Source organism: Megalobrama amblycephala, linkage group LG7 (assembly GCF_018812025.1).
Source record: "Megalobrama amblycephala isolate DHTTF-2021 linkage group LG7, ASM1881202v1, whole genome shotgun sequence".
Lineage (NCBI taxonomy): Eukaryota > Metazoa > Chordata > Actinopteri > Cypriniformes > Xenocyprididae > Megalobrama > Megalobrama amblycephala.
In genome coordinates, this window is record NC_063050.1 from 28,681,255 (window position 1) to 28,694,242 (window position 12,988).

The 12,988-nt window shown below is 42.0% G+C and overlaps 1 long non-coding RNA gene across 1 annotated transcript; it reads right to left on the reverse strand.

Moving 5' to 3' along the window:
• Positions 1-355: 355 nt before the first annotated feature.
• LOC125272244 lies at positions 356-4,142 on the reverse strand. The gene is made up of 2 exons (XR_007185794.1): positions 3,613-4,142; positions 356-3,340 (listed from the first exon to the last, which is right to left on the reverse strand). It is a non-coding gene; the product is annotated as an uncharacterized LOC125272244 (long non-coding RNA).
• Positions 4,143-12,988: the final 8,846 nt, after the last annotated feature.

The window sequence follows — 12,988 nt, forward strand, 5'->3', positions numbered from 1 at the left end:
CTACAGATAATCTGACCAATATTACTTCTCTTATTGTAGATTTGGTTTGGTTATGCCATGGTTTCCATGTACACTTAGCTAGAGTAACATTACAATAAACAGAGGTAAGGCTCACCCTATTTAGGTTGGTCGATCAACATTTTGTTGTCCTTAACGGAAATTCCCTTTTAGCCTTTACAGTCTAAGTACACTTGAACTAATGCCAAGCATTAGTCGGAGCTCTAAAATCACAGTTGGTGTGCCCTATGCTCCACTCAAAACTGGACTTCAGTCCGTTACTAACCTGACGCAGATTTGCGGTAACAATGAATACATCGTAATCTACTGAAGTCAATAATTTCAGAGTAAGTCAGAATAAAATCGAATGTGACAATTTATTAGTCAGATAAATGTATCATGCCAATTACATAATCAATTCAAAGATGAGCAATACAAAACATCAAATGCTCAGAAACAGAGTAAGATGCATACCTGAAAAATACACATCGCTGAATGTACTTGACACTCAGCAATGTGGGCTTCATCTGAATACAGAGTCGCCCCGAGCCTTTTGCAACATTTCTTTAAATATTCAGACCAAGACAAAACATCCCCCAATGTGGGGCATGAACTTACAATCAGAATTTGCATTGACTAGGGTCACAGACCTATGGGGTTCGCACCTTGCTGTGGAACAGGAGGTAATTTGGATGAAAGACCCTGGGAAAGGGGCACACCCATGGTTGCAACCAAAGTATCTCTAAACTCTTAAAACCTTTAATACCTTTGGTTTACTTCCATGTAGACGAGACCATTGTACCAGTTGCACTGAGACATTTCAAACTATACCAAACATGTATAGCATTCTTTGATGATTGTTCACATTAAACCATATAGATTTTGGGTCAACTGTCCTCATATCTGCATGTAGAGAGAAGAGATGGGGGAAGAGGGGGTGAAGGAAGGGAAATGTAGATTAAGGCAATGCTGAGGTGTGATTGACTCAGTGTGATTGCATCTCGGGTGGGGATGCTAATTTTGCAAGAGAGAGTTCAAATGTTAATTTCCTTTGTTTTCTCAAAGAGTAGCCCTTTCTTGGTCCAGGCACTCTGGCATCAGTCTTACAGCTGGCTAGCCAGGTACATTTCAGATTAGTTTACTCCAATCCTAGGTTTTAGGAAGTGACTTGGCTTTTAGCTGTGTTCATCACCATAGTAACTTACAGTCCACAGCTAACCTGCTCCAGGGCAAATTATGTTCTGGGTAAGAGATCTCAAACCGAAATTGGGCCAATCAGATGTGAGCAAAGTGACACTGACACATCCAATGTAATAAAGTCACTCCCCCAGTTTCTCTTCCTCCAAATTAAAGGTCACTATATAGTAAAAAATATTCAACAATGAAATTGTCTGGCTTTAATGATAATTACAATTATTTTATGATTTATAAAATTATTATATGATCTATATTATTATTAATCCATTACACAAGTGATGTTAGTTTAACAGTTATTTTTAAGTATCTAGTCTGAATTAATATTAATATATACAGATCATGTGTAATTTAAATAAGCTGTAAATAAACTTTAAAAAGACTACATGTGACCATACATGTTTGAGTCTCTATCGCTATATTTTATCAACTATATAAACTAACTTCACAAGTTTCACTTGCACTGATAGAGCAAGATCATTTCTTTTATTTGTCATCTTTCACGGACAAGTATTTGTGCACCAAGGTTGATGCTTGTCTGTAAGTCAAGATGATCATGTTTTTCATAGCATGCACACTCAATAGAGTTGTGTTAATTAACTGAAACAGGAACTAATCCTGCATTTCATGTTTTCTCATCTAAATGATCATCTTAAGTCATGTAACTTATTGGCTTATGAGATTAACAGAGTCATTCTGTTGTCTCTTGGACAGTAGTTACGTTCCTGGTCTTTCGTTTGTCTGTCCATCAGTTTAAGATGTAAGCTTGCAAGATAAGAGTTGCTTAAAGTTTGATCTGGTAATTTATCAGCCCTCCTCCTAAACCAATTACAGGCTCAGATTTGCATCAGAATTACTTAATTACTTGATTAGAGTGGCTGTTGAGTTAATTGGATGGTGGAGTCCTTGTAACAATGAAGTGAGTGACAAATTAGGGTTCAATTATGTCTAACGCATGGCTGTATGTTCTATTTCAAGGACTTTAATCAAAGCAGATCTAAACAACCAATTTTAAAGGAAACACAGCTGTTGCCCTATACACACAAATGATGCTAATTTTCGCATAGTCACATCTTACTGTCTGAGACAGTTTGCAAGTTTTCTGTTACTAGAGAAGCTACCAAATAAACTCACATTGCCATTTCCACTTTGGATAGCAATTTTGTTGCACATATAAAACAAATCATAATGTACAATATAAAATAAATGGAGAAAAGGAAACTTTACTCTAATAAAAAATCTGTAATTATTTACTTATCCTCATCACTTTACAAACCTGTATGTCTAGCTTTTATTCTGTGGAATTTTTGAATTGCTCATGTTTTATGACATAATACACTTTGATAAAAACATAAATATTTAATATTGTGTTAAATATATATATATATATATATATATATATATATATATATATATATATATATATATATATATATACCATCTGCGGGGGAAAGAAGGAGCCCAAGCCTGCGCCTACCACAGACCATGCGCTAGACACTGCCACCTGTGTTGTCCCAAAGTCAAGGTGCACTGCCCAGTCCATCCCAGAGCCAGGAGCGGATCACTGCTTTATCGACTTGTGATCCACGGATCCAGTTCCCACCCTCGATTTGATGCCTTCCCCGCCGGTCCCGTCCTGCTGACTGGATGCTCCAGTACTGTCTGAAGACCTTCCTCCTCTGATGCCCCCATCCAACTTCCTGGTCCCATTTCCTTGACTGTCCAGTCCCCTTGATCCGCCGGCTCTACTGGTGTCGTCCAGCTCCTCGGGTCTGCACCCACCGCTATCTTCATGCAGCTCTTTGGCTTTGCCTCAGGCTTCCCGATCACCAGCTCGGCACTATGATGCGGATTCCTCAGCCTCACCTCAGTCTGTCGAGTTACTTCTGGATTTCACACATCAGTCTGCCTCTAACTCGAAAAAGGGCTTATTCAACCACGGACACAAGGATCAACTCAAAAAATGGCTTTACTTCCAGTCTTCAATAAACTTCTTACAGTCCGACTTGTATTGCAGTGTGTTGATTTTTTTACATCCATTCACATCCAACAACAGTTATCCAACAGATGGATTTAGTTTGGTTTGACTGTAGTTAGTTTAATTGAAGATAGATATCTTGGCAGTTTAGGCTCAAATTAGGTTGATAACCTTTAAGAAAACAGAATAATATACTAAATTATAATAATATACTTAACATCTAATGCTTTGTAACAAGTACACACAATATGAAAACTTAGTACACTTAATAGTACACATTGTAACTGTATGCACACTAATTCAATATTATTATACACAATTTGAATCAGCAAACTTCTGTTACAACATAAACTGTCTCTTCAATACACAAGAAGACATTTATATAAATATAAATCAACATATATAGGCCAACATTTAGCTCGCTGAAACACTTTTCTTCCTACCATCAGCGTCTCGGGTTGACTCATCACTGACGTGCTTTCCGCGCTTTCCGTCTTCATTCGCTCACAACTCTCTTTAGATGCGGCAAGCTTTTCTTCTAGAAGACACTTGTGCGACAGGACACTCAATGTGTCGTGATTCTTTTAGGATGACTGGTTTTTAATATCTTTCCATGCGCTCCGTTTTCAGCGCGCTTGCCTCACGAGCTCTCTTCTCTTCCGCGTTTCGCCGGCTGCTTCCGATGCTGTTCGTCGATTTCCATAACTTTTTCTCTGACGCAACAGATTCGCCACTCAAAACGTCTCTCCAGTCATCCGAGATAAATCTCCAAATTCACTTAAATTACACCTAAGTCATTTCTGACTTTACACAGTCCTCCAGGCCCATGACTCCACCTCGGCCTGTCAGCCCCTCTCTCCCTCCTTCCACTGTTGGATTATCATTTATGGTGCAATGTCACAGTTATGGACTCTTATTTTGATGTTCTGTTTTGTTTCCCTTAGTTCCTTTTTCCGTGCTCTGTTTGGTCTCTATCTCTATCTCTATCTCTCTCTATCTATAGGGGTTAAATTGGGCCGGGGCAGTCCAGCACATAGGCTTATCAGTGCTCGACATTAACGTTCAATGTTTTGAAGGATCAAGAGAAAGAGCGTTTTACTTGTCCTCAGTGGCGTACCGCAAGTCTATGAGGCCCCCCCGCAAATAATGAGATGGGGCCCCTCCCACAAGCAATGATGTCTATTGGATATATTGAACGGGCCTGGCTAGCCATCAATATGCTATATAATGTTTAGTGATTTTGATATCGCAGACTAAAATCCAGGCAGGAATATATATTTAGGCTAATTTACGAACGTGGAGGCAAAAGTGCCACTGCTCCGATTTTAGTTATTTTAGAAATAGCAGGAGGATCCTTCACAGCAATAATTCACAAACATCCGTTATAGCCCCCGAGGTACATATTTTATTTAACAACAGTAGCCTATGCTCAATAAAGTAAATGTAATGGCCAACACATCTCAGTTTAAACACTGGCCTATAAGCATCGCTAATTGAAGAAAAGAAATTATACAAGAAAATTTCATGCCTCGCAGTAAAAAAAATTATAGTAAAAGAACTGAGAAAAACATACTTTAAAGGAACAACTCTATCAGTTATTGGCCTATGCTATGCTCTATTCTATATATCAGCTATATGCTGTATTTTGAGAAAAAATAACTTTATATACATCTTAATATAAAAACTTTTGAGGATTAACTTGTTTATTCTTTTTTATCAACTGACTACCACACACAAAAAAGCAAACACTCTACAGAATCCTTTGCGCTCTCCGAGCGTTTTGATGCGCAAAGTCTTTCAGCGGATAGATCGCCTCTTATTTTACACAGACCTACGAATTTCTTATCGAATGGAGATGTTTCTTTCTTTTAGCTACAATTATTCGCCGAGTTTAAGTTAATTTTTGAGACGTTTCAGAAAGATTCTCGCAGAGAGACAGCTGAAAGCGCACCCTGTTTTGTATTTATTTTATTTTACAAAAATACAAGGTTTTGTTGTTATTGTGAGCGTACACAAATAAAAGTAGACCATTTGTAGTTTTGCACTAATCTAAAGCCTATTTTAAGTTGTTTCAGCTGTCATGAGGAAAAAAATCCATCAGAACGCGCCGGCGCGTTCTTGGGCCAGAGGGATAAAAATGTAGCCAATTTAGCTTAATATTTATATTTAAATATTGAGCTATAGCCTTATATTATTTTTAAAAATTTCACCTATTATGAAAAGTGAATAGCATGACGGATGCGCAATGTCGAGAGACATGCAGCGGGTCAGACAGTTTGACCACTTCATTAAGTTGTGTTTTATAGTAAGTCTTTCTTTAAAGTGAATTTCGTTTAGTAGAAATTGTATCTTAATTTCAATCAATGTTTCATCAACCAATTGTCTATATTTAATAATTAGGAAGAAAACCAAAACGTCGGGTGTGGAATGGATTGCGTAACAAACGAACCCATGTTTCCGCGGCCTTTGAATAAGCAATAGGCCTAGACGTCTTTCTGCTTTTATCAAATTTCTTAAATACATGTAACAAATACAACGAACCACAACCAGGGACAGACACAACTGAGATTAAATAGACAAACACTAATTAACAAACACAAAACAGCTGGGTGCAATGATGAATGGTAATTAGTCCAGGGAGTGTATATGGGAAATGTAGTTCATGAAATGAGTGAAACAATGAGTCCGGGAAGGAGTGCCCTCTAGAGGCTGAAGGCACTCTCACAGGTGATCGTGACATTACCCCCCTCAAAGGAGCGGCTACCAGACGCTCCACCAGACAAAAAACAAAAACACAAAAAAAAAAACTCAGGAGGGAGGTGGACAGGAGGAGGATCAGGGGGAGGGATGGTGGGCCAGATCCAGGGTCCCCAACTGATAGCCAGGGTGGTGCTGGAGGAACTGACCAGGCTGGTTCCAGCGGTTCTAGAGTCCTGGCTGGGTGCCAGGGTGGTGCTGGAGGAACTGACCAGGCTGGTGCCAGCGCCTCTGGAATCCTGGCTGAGTGCCAGGGCGGTGCTGGCGGAACTGACCAGGCGGGTTCCAACGGTTCCAACGGCCGGGGCAGTGGCAGCAGGGCAGGAAGCCTGGACGACGGTGGCAGGACAGACGGCTTGGTTGACGGCGGCAGGACAGAAGATCTGGGCGGTGGCGGCAGAGCAGAAGGCTTGGACGGCGGCAGGGCAGTAGGCCAAGGGTGCTTCATGGCCATATCAGGGAGAGCGGACAGCTCGGTGACGGCCTCCGTGGCCGTATCAGAGAGAGCGGACAGCTCGGTGACAGCCTCCGTGGCCGTATCAAGGGGAGCGGACAGCTCGGTAACGGTCTCCGTGGCCGTATCAGGGAGAGCGGAGGACTCAGGGACGGCAGCGGGCTCAGACTGGGGCTGCTCTGGGACGGCAGCGTGCCCAGGCTGGGGCTGCTCTGGGACGGCAGCGTGCTCTGTAGTAGACTCACTGGCTGGAGCGGGCTCTGTAGTAGACTCACTGGCTGGAGCGGGCTCTGTAGTAGACTCACTGGCTGGAGCGGGCTCTGTAGTAGAGCCACTGGCTGGAGCGGGCTCAGTAGTAGAGCCACTGGCTGGAGCGGGCTCAGTAGTAGAGCGGACTCACTGGCTGGAGCGGACTCACTGGCTGGAGCGGACTCACTGGCTGGAGCGGACTCACTGGCTGGAGCGGACTCACTGGCTGGAGCGGGCTCTGGAGTGGACTCACTGACTGGAGCGGGCTCTGGAGTGGACTCACTGACTGGAGCGGGCTCTGGAGTGGACTCACTGACTGGAGCGGACTCACTGGCTGGAGCGGGCTCTGGAGTGGACTCACTGGCTGGAGCGGACTCACTGACTGAAGCGGGCTCTGGAATGGACTCACTGACTGAAGCGGGCTCTGGAATGGACTCACTGGCTGGAGTGGACTCACTGGCTGGAGTGGACTCACTGGCTGGAGTGGACTCACTGGCTGGAGTGGACTCACTGGCTGGAGTGGACTCACTGGCTGGAGTGGACTCACTGGCTGGAGTGGACTCACTGGCTGGAGTGGACTCACTGGCTGGAGTGGACTCACTGGCTGGAGTGGACTCACTGGCTGGAGTGGACTCACTGGCTGGAGTGGACTCACTGGCTGGAGTGGACTCACTGGCTGGAGTGGACTCACTGGCTGGAGTGGACTCACTGGCTGGAGTGGACTCACTGGCTGGAGTGGACTCACTGGCTGGAGTGGACTCACTGGCTGAAGCGGGCTCGGGCTGTTCTGAGTGCATCCTCCAGGCACGCAAGACAGCCAAAATATAAAAAGTGAAGACAGCCCTCCTGGCCATCACGGGACTGACAGGGAGAGCATGCGAGACTGGAGTGGACTCACTGGCTGGAGCGGGCTCTGGAGTGGACTCACTGGCTGGAGCGGGCTCTGGAGTGGACTCACTGGCTGGAGCGGGCTCTGGAGTGGACTCACTGGCTGGAGCGGGCTCTGGAGTGGACTCACTGGCTGGAGCGGGCTCTGGAGTGGACTCACTGGCTGGAGCGGGCTCTGGAGTGGACTCACTGGCTGGAGCGGGCTCTGGAGTGGACTCACTGGCTGGAGCGGGCTCTGGAGTGGACTCACTGGCTGGAGCGGGCTCTGGAGTGGACTCACTGGCTGGAGCGGGCTCTGGAAAGGCCTCCGGGTTTTGGGGAATGGAAGCCTTCCTCCTCCTCTTCCTCCTTTTAGATGTGGGAAGCGGAGACTCAGTGCCAACCTCCTCTGAGGCCTCTGAAGCGGATTCACGGGCTGGGACGCACTCATGGACTGGAGCAGGCCTTGGAAAGGACACACGGGCTGGAGCGGGCACACGGGCTGGAGCGGGTGCTGGAGGTAGTCGAAGCGGCCCATTCCCACGCAGATGCAGGTAATTGGAGAAATTCCAAAAGTTTAACCCCCTTACCAGCTCCATCTCCCACTGCGGCAGAGGTCTATCCAGACAGTTATTAATAGTGTCTTTGAGGACCGTATCAGAGAGACCATACCCCTCCGCCCGTGACCAGAACTTCTGGACGAATGCCCGCACTCCCATTCTCCTCTGGCGGAGAGTCGCCAAAAGGGCCTGAGCCTCCTCAGCCCCCACTGATGACCGGAGTCTCCTGCTGCTGGATCCTTGCATAGTGGTGGTTCGTTCTGTCACGGGTGCACAAGAACAAGATGTAACAGATCCAAGTGCAGCATAAGTATTTATTGGGGAGTCCAGAAACGTAATCCAAGGCAGGCAAGAGGTCAAAATCCAGGTAATCAGTCCACAAAACAACAAGCCAGAGATATAAACAGTGCACGTAACAAATACAACGAACCACAACCAGGGACAGACACAACTGAGATTAAATAGACAAACACTAATTAACAAACACAAAACAGCTGGGTGCAATGATGAATGGTAATTAGTCCAGGGAGTGTATATGGGAAATGTAGTTCATGAAATGAGTGAAACAATGAGTCCGGGAAGGAGTGCCCTCTAGAGGCTGAAGGCACTCTCACAGGTGATCGTGACAATTAATTGCTAAGATATTTTTGGTCTAACAATATATTTTAGTTGGTCTAAATTAGACACAAATTTGCGTAGGCTATAGGCCAATACAAGGTTCCCTTTTAGACAAGCGCGTAAAATTGCTGTTTCGGCCGCAAATTTTCGATCGGTGCATCAAATGATATAGGCCTAAACTAAATTTGTATTTAAAGTACAAGAATAAAGAAATAACTCTAGACTTATTGGATAGCTACATTTAGAAAATAACTTCAGACATTCCGGTAGCTGAGCAGAGCTGGCGATGGGGTAAATACGTTTGGACAATATACAATAATAATAATAATAATAATAATAACATTTTCTATGATCTTCTGCTTGCATTTTTGGGCTTCAGTTGGATGCTTTATTTTAATCTTTAGTCAATTGAGTTCAGTTCTAAAAAAAAATCAAAGGATATGTAGTAAATAAGTGAATCTGCGACGGGGCCCATCATAGGGTGGGGGCCCCCACGCACCGCGGGGGCTGCGGGGGTGTCCCGTACGCCCCTGCTTGTCCTGAATAAAACAACAATAACAAAAATAGCTAGGGAATCACCAAAGCGCAAGCATGATTCTATTACATTTAGTGTAAGTGGCGATAATGGATAATACTAATATATAATGTGCTGCTGACAGTAACAATGTTGCGCTGTTGAGGCTCGCGCAGCCTCTCAACGAGAAATCAAAACAAATGCGTGCAGCACAAAAAAAACATGCTGCTGTAAAAATTCTAAATGTGGAGGTTTTTTATATTTATAACATGATACAGTTACGTAACATCACACGACCAAGAGTGCTGTTTTCCGCGTTATTGGAATCACGATTGAAAATGTGACACTACTTTTATACATTCAATAATAAGTTAATTAAGTAAATTCAATACAAGTTAATAAAGTCACTTACATTTTAGACACAGTACTGACTGTTTTTGTTCTATTTCAGCAGTGAAAATAGTCCTGCTTTAAATAATGACTTTGGATATAGGGAAATGTAATGATTTGGTATGGAATATATTTTAATAAACCCTAAAAATGTATGAAAACTCCTGTTGTCTTGTCCAGACTGCTCTCCTAACATGGCACTTTGAATTAAAAACAGACACAATTTCATGGAAATCTTGGAAACTCTATACATTTTTCAAACACGGCATGCTGGGTGGAATTTATCTGGAGAAACTCTAACTGTAGCTTTGCTCAAGGGTGTCTGTAATGTCACGGTGCACACAGCCAAAGTATCGGACTGGTATTCATCTTCGCAACATTGATGAATCTAGGTCGGAAACCATGATTCACTTAAGCCGGTTATCTCTGATCCTGAATGTATTTAACATTCTTTGTGAGACTCTTTCCATAGCTCCCATGGAATAGCGTTCTTTAGAATTTCTTCCCACCAAGGCTCTTTTTCTGTGTCCCCAGTTACCAGTGTTATTCATGGACAGCCTGTTCTCATTTCTTACTCATTAAAGTCTTTACCCTCTGAGGTAATGGAGTGGTTCAAACAGGCAAGCACTGATCTGTAGCTTGTTGGGCCTGTCACCACTGGTCTAAGTGCTTTTTTGCTGGGTCGCTGATGGGGAAGTGTAGGAATGCTGGCTGAAGTAGGAAGAAGTGGAGCTTTTTAATGCAAACACATCCAAGGAACTTTCATTCGCTCTTATTCTCTAGCTGCCAGAGTAGGCTACATTAATGCATGATGAAGAGTTGTGATGCCGGAGGTGGTGCGGGCTCCCACCGGGCAGTGAGTGTTGAGGTGAGTCGTGCTGAACGGGGCTAATGCCACTGCCTGCTGCCTAGCAGTGATGCCTCTCAGTGGGATACAACTCTATGGTCAAGCATGACTGGAGAAGAGACAGGCCATGACATGCACGCCTAACAAACGTGTAAACGTGCTTGAGTGCTTGTGCACACAAACACAACACACAGAGATCCTTATGGGCTTCCTGTTGCCTTACTGTTGTTTCTGTGAATGTTTTTGTGTTGTTTAATATTACTGATCTATATCTGATTTTGTTTTGGCGCAATAAATGTTTCAATACAAGATATATTGTCTAGTAACTTCTAAATAGTACATAGAGGGAACATCATGGCACAGTTCTTTTTTAACTGATGGAGAGAAACCTGAGTGTTTCATGGCCATTTCTTCTTGTGAGGGGAAACCCATAATTCAGAATAAAAATGGGGTTTTGTTATTGTGAGAGACAGTCACTTTGGTTTCCTACTGTTCCTCTGTGTATTCTGAATGAAGTGTTGTGTCAGACTCCAGCTGAGATGATGAGCAGTGTCATCTGATCTCATAAAGAGCATGGAGTACTGCATGGACTCATGAGAAAAAGATGAATCTGGAGGTCTTTTGTCCACTCAAAATGAGGCCACAAGGTCATTGTTCATCATTGCATAGCCTCTACTGTGTAAAGTGTTTTTGTTTTGTTTTTTCATCATTGTAAAATCAAGGGTGGTTTGACCTTTGGACTTTAAAGTTGTTATGAAGAAAATACAATATTTTTAGCCGAAGGCAGCTAGGAAAAACATCAATATGAACTGTGAACAAAATGTGAACATCTAAACTTGACTATTTAAACTTTGTGTGTACAGTCATGCAAAAAAGCAAACTGGATGGGTTGCCTGGTCCTGCTTATGAATTTGCTGAAATTTCTGCCATAGCTATACACTTTTTTTTTTTTTTTTTTTAAGAAGAAAGATCAATGTACTTAATTAATGTTTAACACCATCCATCATTTTGCTACTTGGTTTCTGGGCCAAACAAATCTACTAAACTGTGAAAAAGTTGGACGGCCAAGTTAAATAGCCAAAAGTAACAGAAGCGGATAGAGAATTATTATTATTTGCAAGACTGCTTGGACTGATAATTTGCAGGACACCTTAGAGGGGAAACAACCAGACAGTGGACATTCATCAAGCTATTTTAACTAAAAAATATATATATATATTGAAACTAACTATTGAAACAGAATGACTAACTGTATGATGATACATAACGTGCAGAAATATATGAATATATAAGAAAACAATTGAATGCATAATTTTGGTTGTTTTGTTGTTTTGTGTTGGCATGGGCTTTGGTGTGCTTTCTTTTTGATAAGCAGGTTATTAGTTTCCTGTGCTGAGTGTTTACATGCGCGTTTGTGCTCTGGTGTTGAATTATAGCCCACGTGTTGAGTAGGCTGGCTGGAGGTGGACAGCACCAGCGCTGTCTCTGGCAGTAATGAGAGTTCACTGCATGTTTGCTGCTGACCGAAGCATTCCTTCTCCACAACAAACAGCCTACTTCCATCCTTACAGCCCGAAGAACAAAACTGAGCCTCTGCGCTTTTGTCACATCATACAGGTGTGGCCATCACAAAATGAAATCATTGTTGATTATAATTAAATGTTTAATCAGTGTTCATAATTATTGTTTTATAAATGAATGCATTTGCAGATTTAGATTATAATATAATGTCATAATTATATATGTTATTAACATATTATGTATGTTATTTGATTAAGTTAGTATGATCATTAAGGAACTGTCCATGGTGCTGAAAAGCAGCAACTGTCAAGTTAAGCAATTATTCCAGGTTCATCAGTATTTATTTTGGACAACTTATTTTAATTTACTTACCCTCTTGTCTCAATTTTTATGTTCTTTACACAATGAAAGTCGACAGTGTTTAACTTTGTATGGGGCATACAGGTTTGGAATGGCATGGGTTTGAGTAAATGATGACAGAAGTTTTAGTTTTGGCTGAAGTATCCCTTTAATGACACCAGCAAATAACAGAATGCTCACTCTAATGTCTGTTAGGAGTGTTAAATGAACCTCTGATTTTGTGAACGTCATACGTTCCACACTGTTTTGTAATGTTCAGAGTATAATCTAAATGACTTTAATTTTGCATTACTCAATACTTACTGGAAAAGAAGCTTCTTAGTAAAAAAAACAAAAAAATATATTTTTTTTTGTTTTGAAAACAACTGAGCTACTGCCATAACAGTGATTTGTTTCAAATATATACAGGTGCTGGTCATATAATTAGAATATCATGAAAAAGTTCTTTTTTTTTTTTTATTGTAAATTATTTTAAAAAATGAAACTTTCATATATTGTAGATTCCCTACATGTAAAGTAAAACATTTCAAAAGTTTTTTTTTTTTTTTTTTTTTTTTTTTTTAATTTTGATGATTAGAGCGTACAGCTCATGAAAGTCCAAAATCCAGTATCTCAAAATATTAGAATATTTCCTAAGATCAATCAAAAAATGGATTTTCAAAACAGGAAAGTTCACGTTCTT